Here is a 7,907-nt window from a genome sequence, read left to right on the forward strand (position 1 = left end):
GTTGTGTACTTGTTTCCATCGCCGCAACAAACAATCTCTGGATTTTGCAAAACACTGCGCCGATTTGTGCAGCCATTCTTTTGTAGCTGCCGTACGAGACAACGAATGCCTTCGAAAGTGAATAATGCCCAACGGGGCTTGGTCGTTGCACTTCTGTTTCACATATCGATGGTACACGCCACAGAGAAAGGGGAACCACTTGCCCACGGTGGTTTTTATTTCGAGCAGTTTTAACAATTCATTTGTAAAACTGCTAATTTGTTAAAAAACTCATTTGTTAAAACTGATCTGCACTCAGACGCCAGTCAGTTTCCCCTCGCTGGTCCACCCATGCGTGCACAGCGGTGATATCACCGCATGTTATTACGTGCTGTGATCACGGGGGCGACGGGCTCTCTCTCTCTCTTTCTCTCTCTATTTTTTTTTTTTTGCTGGTTAGGGCTAGGCTTCAAGGCTATCGCCAGACACGCCCTCCTGGGCTGAGCTTTTTGTTTCCTCCATGGATGAAGCGAAGGTAGTGCAGGGCCGCCCATGGAGTTTCTAAATATTACCTACAGGGAAAGCTGGCCATGCGAGTTTCTTAAAATGGCACTTCTTCCACCGTGGGAGTGCCAGGAAGCCGAGGTTTCTTACTCAGTGGCTTAGCTACTAGAACATAAATATAAATTTTCGCAAAAAAATATTGCCAGAAAACGTTGTTGTGCACTCCAAATGTCCTAGACTCTAAAAGAAAAGGTGTGATCTTAGTTTTTTTTTTTTTTTTTTGGGGGGGGGGGGGGGGGTAAATCACTTGTCGCTGAGCTGAAACCTTTTTGGAGGTAAGGTAACGCTGTTTCTTGGAGACTAAGTGTTTATGCTCTTGCACGTAGTGTAATGTTAAGCTTCTAATAGCCTAAACTTGCACTGCCATAAGAAGAGTAACTTTAACCCAGTTAGATATAATATTACGCCTTTCTAAGAGGGGTAAGCGTTAGTCTGAGGAGAGAATAAACATATCCTAGCATGAAAGGTGCAAGTTTGCACCTTTAGAAGGTAAATTTAGGCTACATCTAGAACTGCAAAGTTACTTTGTCAAAGACTAAACTTATACCATCATAAACAGAGCAAAGTTTGCACCCATGTGGTGCAAGCTTATACCCTTACATGATGGATAAAGTTACCCTTCTAGTGGTACAACATAATGCCCTACTGCAAAGGGTATCTATGCACTATTCAGTGCTGTATTTATACTGCCCAAACAAGAGTATCATTACCCCTCTGTAGCGTAAACCTGCCCACTGAATGCAGGGCTAAAGTTGGCCCATATGGTATAAGCCGTAGTCTTTCTGGAAGTGCAGGCACTGTCAAAATGTTGCGACGAATCTTTCATGTGAGATGGTCTGTGTCATCTTGTGTTCATGTGCACCCAGCAAACCACAAACCTCCCATAGATGTCCAGATTAAGTCTGAACGTCTATGTACCAAACCAAAATCTCTCAGACGTCTTATCTACCAACCTTTTTTCGTGGAAAAGCTGCAGACGTACCCACGACATCATATCTGCCTTAACCTAGACTTCTCGTAGATATTACTTGTCAAGTCCTGGGTATGTAAGCGAGATATATAATTTAAGAATTCCATATTTTTCAATCGTTCGATATTTCGTGTTGCCTTACTGCATTTAAAGTTTGAAATCGCTGTTGACTACAAATTGGAGGCATGACCAGCGCTGCCTGTGTTTTTGTGTTTTTTTCGTGCTCGCTTCACGGCAACATTATCCTGCCTAGAAAGAAGAAAAATACGGGAAGTAGTAAAGACAAATCTGAATGCACACGCATCAGGTTTCTGACTCAACTGTACGCAGTTGGTTTGAAATGACAGTCACTTTGGTCAGGATTCGCATTGTTATTTCATTACTATTCTTACATTCAATTTATACCTTGTGCTACAGCCTGCAAGCTATCTCAACCACACTGAAAAGTGAGGACACACTAAACAACTTGTTTGTTATTTAGCAGCCCGGACTATATAATAACCATTTTTTCTGATTAAGCATGTTTGATTCAACTTATCCAACTATTTAAAATACAAGAATTGGTTCAGTTCAATTTTTGGGAGTTATTTTTTTTTTTCAAAAATGTCTTAAATCTGCTAATCGCGCTAGCAATGATAACTATTGGAATGTTGAGCTGAGGAAAGCTTAGGCATTTGTGTTGCTGAATGTGTGACCTCATATTTCTTGAGAATAAACTTCTTGAGTCCCGCTTTTTATCATCATGTCAACACTGTAATCATGTCCACTGCCGGCCAAAAATTTCTCCGTTAACCCTGTGCCAGCGGCGGCCCCCTTATCCCAGCAAACTTCCGAACCTCATCTGCCCACCTGCCCTGATCCTCTCTGCTGTGCTTGCATTCTCTCTGAATCCAGCCCGTTACCCTAATGATAATTGGTCATCTTGCCTTCATGCTACATGCGCTGCCCATATGCCTGTTCTATGCTGCGGACAGGCGGCGGCGGGGAAAGTGCGGTGAATTGTCTAAGCCGCCATCGCGTTGTAGTTCGTATCGTATTTTAACAATAATAGCGCAAACTGCGCATGGCGATTGCAGCTGTGAAAAAAGTAATATGCTACAATTTAAAAATAATGAACTTATTTTTCATGCCACACCAAGCCTGCTACTAAGTACAAAAAAGAGACGATACAAAATATGTGACAGTTTCGCACATCCGCACGAGGCTAGGTTCAGCCATGGCGGCAGTGGTAGAGCGCAGGGCGTGTGCGATTTCAATCGTGTTCCGTGGGAACGTTGTGTTTGAAGAACCTCGACACAGAATTAATTATTCCCTTACTATTGCTGGCGAGATTGTTCAACCGTTCTTTCCTTGATGGGGCTGAAGGAAGACAGTTTGCTTGCTTTTACTACTCGGCGAAGTGGACCCGTCAGTACGAATTAGGACTACAAGTCGTTTTCACCGGCTGGGATCGTGACCTTTCTTGGTGCGTACTCAGTCTCAGTTTACTCATTGAAGTGTATTTTATGCTATTTTTGCGTTCGTAATGAAAAAATTCTAACGCATTTATCGGCACGTTATATTTTTACGCTCACTAGTTTGGCTGTTTTGCCAAACTCGCTGTGTATTGAAACAAAGGCTGGTGATGTATGCAACTGGCCTCTACTACCGAAATGTGGGCATGCGTTCGGATGGTGTGCCGAAGTGCGTGTGCAAGCACACTCCGCTCAGCACGACTGCGTTTTAGTGCTGCAAGGGCAACCTTTCACGCTTCATAGACTTGCGTCGGTAAAAGTGGCGTAAATTACTGGGTTTGTTTGTTGTGGTTTCTGTGCCATTCTCTTGTCACCTGTAAAAGTGAACAATTATGCTTTCTTTTGCAGCAACCCTGGCTTATTGGGCTCGGCAGAAGAGTATTGATGCCACCGCAGCTGTAAACCTGACGATTATGCTCAACAAGAAGATTCAGTGAAAGCGCCGAGCGCAATAAAATACTGACGCACTAGGAAGTCATCTGCAGTGTTTTGGGCTCCCGTGATGGCCATGTACTCGCTTACTCAACTGTATTTGAGCTAGCTGGAGTGCTTGGATGTCCCGACGACTCCATAGGGAAGTCTGTGGCTGGGATGCAGTAGGTCTCCGTTCCATCTGGAATTGTAGCAGGTTCTCGTATTGCAGCTGGTTCCAGTCGCAACTGGTTTAAGGAACAAATTTCCAGTTGCAACAACTGGAAATGTGTCCCTTAAAACAGTAGGACTGGAACCAGTTAGAAATTTTCACCTGGGTATTGATCTATGTATAGTCATATTCTCTTTATATAGACGTCTAGACTACGTAGACTGGGCGTACTTACATGTTCACAAATATCTGATAAATGTAGAGCGTGATGTCTGCAGTACGTACCTACAACGTGAACTGGACCCCAATTTTCATGTTGTAGGTACGTAGATTTTTCGTAAACGGTACTAAAATGGATGTCTAATGGAGGTGTCTAATGTCCAGCGTAAATATCTCGCTGATGTCTATGGTACGTTTTATGGTTTGCTGGGTTTAGTTGTGAGATCTTCAACCGTAACTCTCAGTTGGTCAAGTTTGCTGCTAACTGCAGAGAATTCATGACCAAAAGAAACGTCACTATCTTCTGAGTCTGAGTGATTGCTTGCACTGGATTCGCACGATGGGCATGTCCAGGTTTCACGCTTAGCAGTCGACTTTTTTGAAAAAGCATTTTTCGTGATAGTAGAACCGCTCTTTCCAAAGTGGTAGCTACTTTCGCAACGAGAACAAGTCAAACACTTTCTGTCCACGGGTTTGGAACAAGCAGAGCATGTAACAGGCATTTTTGCAGTCAGCGGCGAAAAAAATACAATATATCCAGTTACAGCAATTGGCAAATCAAACTCACCTGCCAAGAGCGAGAAGCAGGGTTAGACAAAGAAGCGGATTGCCGCTGACTGCGATGATGCCTGGGTGTTAACCGTTTATGTAGCTGTTGGCAGACAATATTGTTTATAGTGACGAATTGACACCTGTTCGAGAGGTAAGCTGTAATCGATGTAAGTATCCTGTCGTTTTTAATTTAATAGCTTAATTTATGAATTAGTTTATGTGACACCTTATCAAATGCTTTGCGGAAATCCATGAATATTGCGTCTGTTTGCTTTCCCTGGTTAATCGACTGAGCAAAGTCATGCACAGTTTCAACTAATTGTGTACTTGCAGAAAATCCACGCCTGAAACCATGCTGAGAATCGGTAAGTACTTGGTGCTCTTCCAAGAAACCTAATATATGTTTATGAATTATATGTTCTAAAATTTTACATGACGTCGACGTTAGAGATATGGGTCGGTAATTCTCAATGTGTGCTTTTTTTCCGGTTTTGTGCAGAGGTTTAATCGCGGCTGTCCTCCAGTCATCCGGTAAAGAACCGTCATGTAAAGATCTGTTGAATATTACTGTCAAGTACTTTGCGCACCACTCCGCATAGCGCTTAAAAAAGTGTTGGTATGTTATCGGGACCTGGTGATTTTTTGACATCAAGGTTCAAAAGAAAGTTACAAACACCAGTCTCTGAAATTACAACATCAGATATGGCAGGGAGTGCTGCAGAAAAATTGGGCAGGAAACCATTGTCCTCTGTGAATACTGACTGAAAAAATTTTTTGAACGCAGAACAAACAACAGCCTCATCACGCACACATTTGCCGTCTACTATGAAGATTTCTTGGAAGTTCGTGGAAGAAGATTTGGGCGTGATTTGGCGCCAGAATCTCTCAGGAGACGTTCTAATGAACAAAGGCAGGAGCGTTCCGTAATATTTTTCTTTGTCGCAAATTATTTTCTGCTTAAGTTGCTCTGAAATTGCTTCCGCAATTGGTTTTAATGATGAATTTCTGCTTGATTTCTTTTTTAACCTTTTAAGCCTTCGCTGCAAGCGTAACGTCTCCCGAGAAATCCATGAATTGCGGAACACAGACTTTTTTGCAATTTTGGGAACGAACCGGGCAATACAATCGGAGACGATCATTTTAAAGGTAAGACATAGGTCATTCACACTATCAGTGCTATTCCTAAAATTATCATAACATGAATCAAGCATATCCATGATAGATTCGTCTTCCGCACGCGAAAAATTGGGGAAAATTTGCACGCTAGTTTGACGACCTGGGTACACCTTTGACAAGCTCAGCAGCACAGCTTTGTGATCGGATATTCCGTTTGTGACTTCACAGGCTACGAAGTTGCGGATGGCACCATTTACAAATAATAGATCTAGAATTGATCCCGCGGCTCCTTGCACTCTCGTAAAATTATGTACTACTTGCAGCAGGTCAAATGTGGACACAATGTCGAGCATTACAGTATCAGCGTTATGGGCAGAGTATGATGAAAAGGTGTGCCAGTCAATATTAGGCAAGTTGAAATCACCAGCCAGTATTAGTCTATCGTCTCTTTTTACATGGCATTGTAAATATGTTCTTAAGTTTTCCAAGACCGTAACAGAAGAGTTGGGAGGCCTGTAAAAAACACCAAGTACAAAGCGAACCCTGTTGATGTATGTTTTGCAAAATGTGGTTTCAATGCCTTGAGCATCAGGCATCCTGAAAAGTTGCAATGATGATTTCATTAAAATTGCCACTCCTCCACCTCTTCTGTCGCGGTCACTACGAATAACTTTATAGTCTTTAGGTACAAATTCACTGTCAAATATTCACTGTCAAATATTTGCTGCGCGCGAGTCCGCGCGCACCAAAGGAAAACAAAATATTACATCCATTTCTCTATCGTGCAGCCGCCATTTCAACACAGGCGGGTAAGCTCATGCACCACTTCACATGAAATGATCGACGCTCTTGCTCGCTAAGCAGATTACGTATGTTAATTTTACCACACAGAAGCACAGTTACTGCCCCTGTGCATTCTTTTGGGTCGCCGTATTCGTTGTAGTGCAGTTATTGCTGCCTTCGGATGCTGCGGATCTCAAATGAACTGCTGGATATCTACACCATCACAAAGCTCAGCAAAACATCAATGAAAACGGAATGAACGACCAAAAAAACGAATCCGTAGAACAGTCAACAAGCCATCAGACACCAATCGGAAGCTGTGTCTTTCCGGCATGCTTCGCGCGTCCTTGGTGGAAGAAGCCGTGAAGTGCAGGGCCGCCAGATTTCCCTCTAGTTAATAATTAGGAACTCTATGGCCGTCAGATTTTAATATGATGGGCGAGACCTGTGAAGGCATGTGTGAAGGCCTGCATGCTGCGTGCTCGACTCGTTATGAGGACCGCCAACGGCGACAGACGGCAGTACGAGATTCGGCGGCCGAGAAGGCAGCCTTGACCCTGAAAGCTCAGTAGTGCGGCGGCGGGTCACGCGGAGCACAGAAAGGGAGCAGCAGATAGCGGAGCGCAGGGATTGCCAAGCCCGGGCGGGGAAAGGCGGTGCCGACCTAGGAAAACGCGCTGCCGCGTACGCCCGCTCCGCTGGGAGCCACCGCTTACAACTTGCACTTCCTTGTTACACGAGATTCCTTCGAGAGCTTTGCTTCAGCCAGTAATGCGGACCTCGTCATTTCGTTTCTAAATTTATGACCGGCAGTGCACGCGCTAAACCAAAATAGCTTCGGAAGTGCGCACCGAAATATCCTCGAGGAACAAAACAAGCTGTACGCTACTGCTGCGCGGCGGCCGCGAGTCGTAGCCTTTCGCCGTCGCCGCTCCCACTTATCTCGAGCTTCTCGGGCCGTCTGCTGCGCCCGACGTCGAGGGGCGCGCGCGACGCGAGTTGAATGACCAAGCCGGCGGCCGGCGTTTTGCGTTTGTTTCCCGCGCGGCGCGTTTTGCAGAGAACACTGTACGGCTTCCTGTATAGGGCCAGAAGTGGGTCACTGCTGGCGGTTCAACGGCACCAAACAAGGTTAACCCCTGCGCGCGGCGGCGGCCCTACGCCCACACGGCGGTTTCACTTTCGGCGAGCGCAGGAAGTGCGCTGCTTCCGAAGCGCTTGCCGCCGAACAAGCTTACCAAGTCCAACCTTGAGGTACCGCCGCGACTTCTCATTCATCCAGGTATCACGTCCAGGAGGTCATATACTATACAATAACACTGCGCAAATGGCACGTTGTGCACGAGGATTCCAATGGCAACAGCATTCCGTGGCTGGTGCAGGCTTATTGGTCGAAAAATGCGTTGTTACACATATCCTTAGACAGCGCGAAAAGACAGTTCATGGCTGTGGATGTGACATGCTTCGCTGCTGCTCCGTTTCCTCGGGATTACGAAAGACATTGCAAAGCTTGCCGTGCTGCACTTTCTTGACCGAACGTTGCTTCACATGTCTATCAGAGCACCCCCAGTACGCCATAAAACGTTACACGGACATCAGCGAGATATTTACGCTGGACATTAGACAC

The 7,907-nt window shown here is 45.0% G+C and overlaps 1 long non-coding RNA gene across 1 annotated transcript; it reads left to right on the forward strand.

The window, feature by feature from the left end:
* Window positions 1–2,529: 2,529 nt before the first annotated feature.
* LOC149351076 (uncharacterized) lies at window positions 2,530–3,497 on the forward strand. The gene is made up of 2 exons (XR_016289484.1): window positions 2,530–2,978; window positions 3,376–3,497. It is a non-coding gene; the product is annotated as an uncharacterized LOC149351076 (long non-coding RNA).
* Window positions 3,498–7,907: the final 4,410 nt, after the last annotated feature.

The sequence above is a fragment of the Amblyomma mixtum genome, chromosome 3 (genome assembly GCF_055824585.1).
Source record: "Amblyomma mixtum isolate Tamu chromosome 3, ASM5582458v1, whole genome shotgun sequence".
NCBI lineage: Eukaryota > Metazoa > Arthropoda > Arachnida > Ixodida > Ixodidae > Amblyomma > Amblyomma mixtum.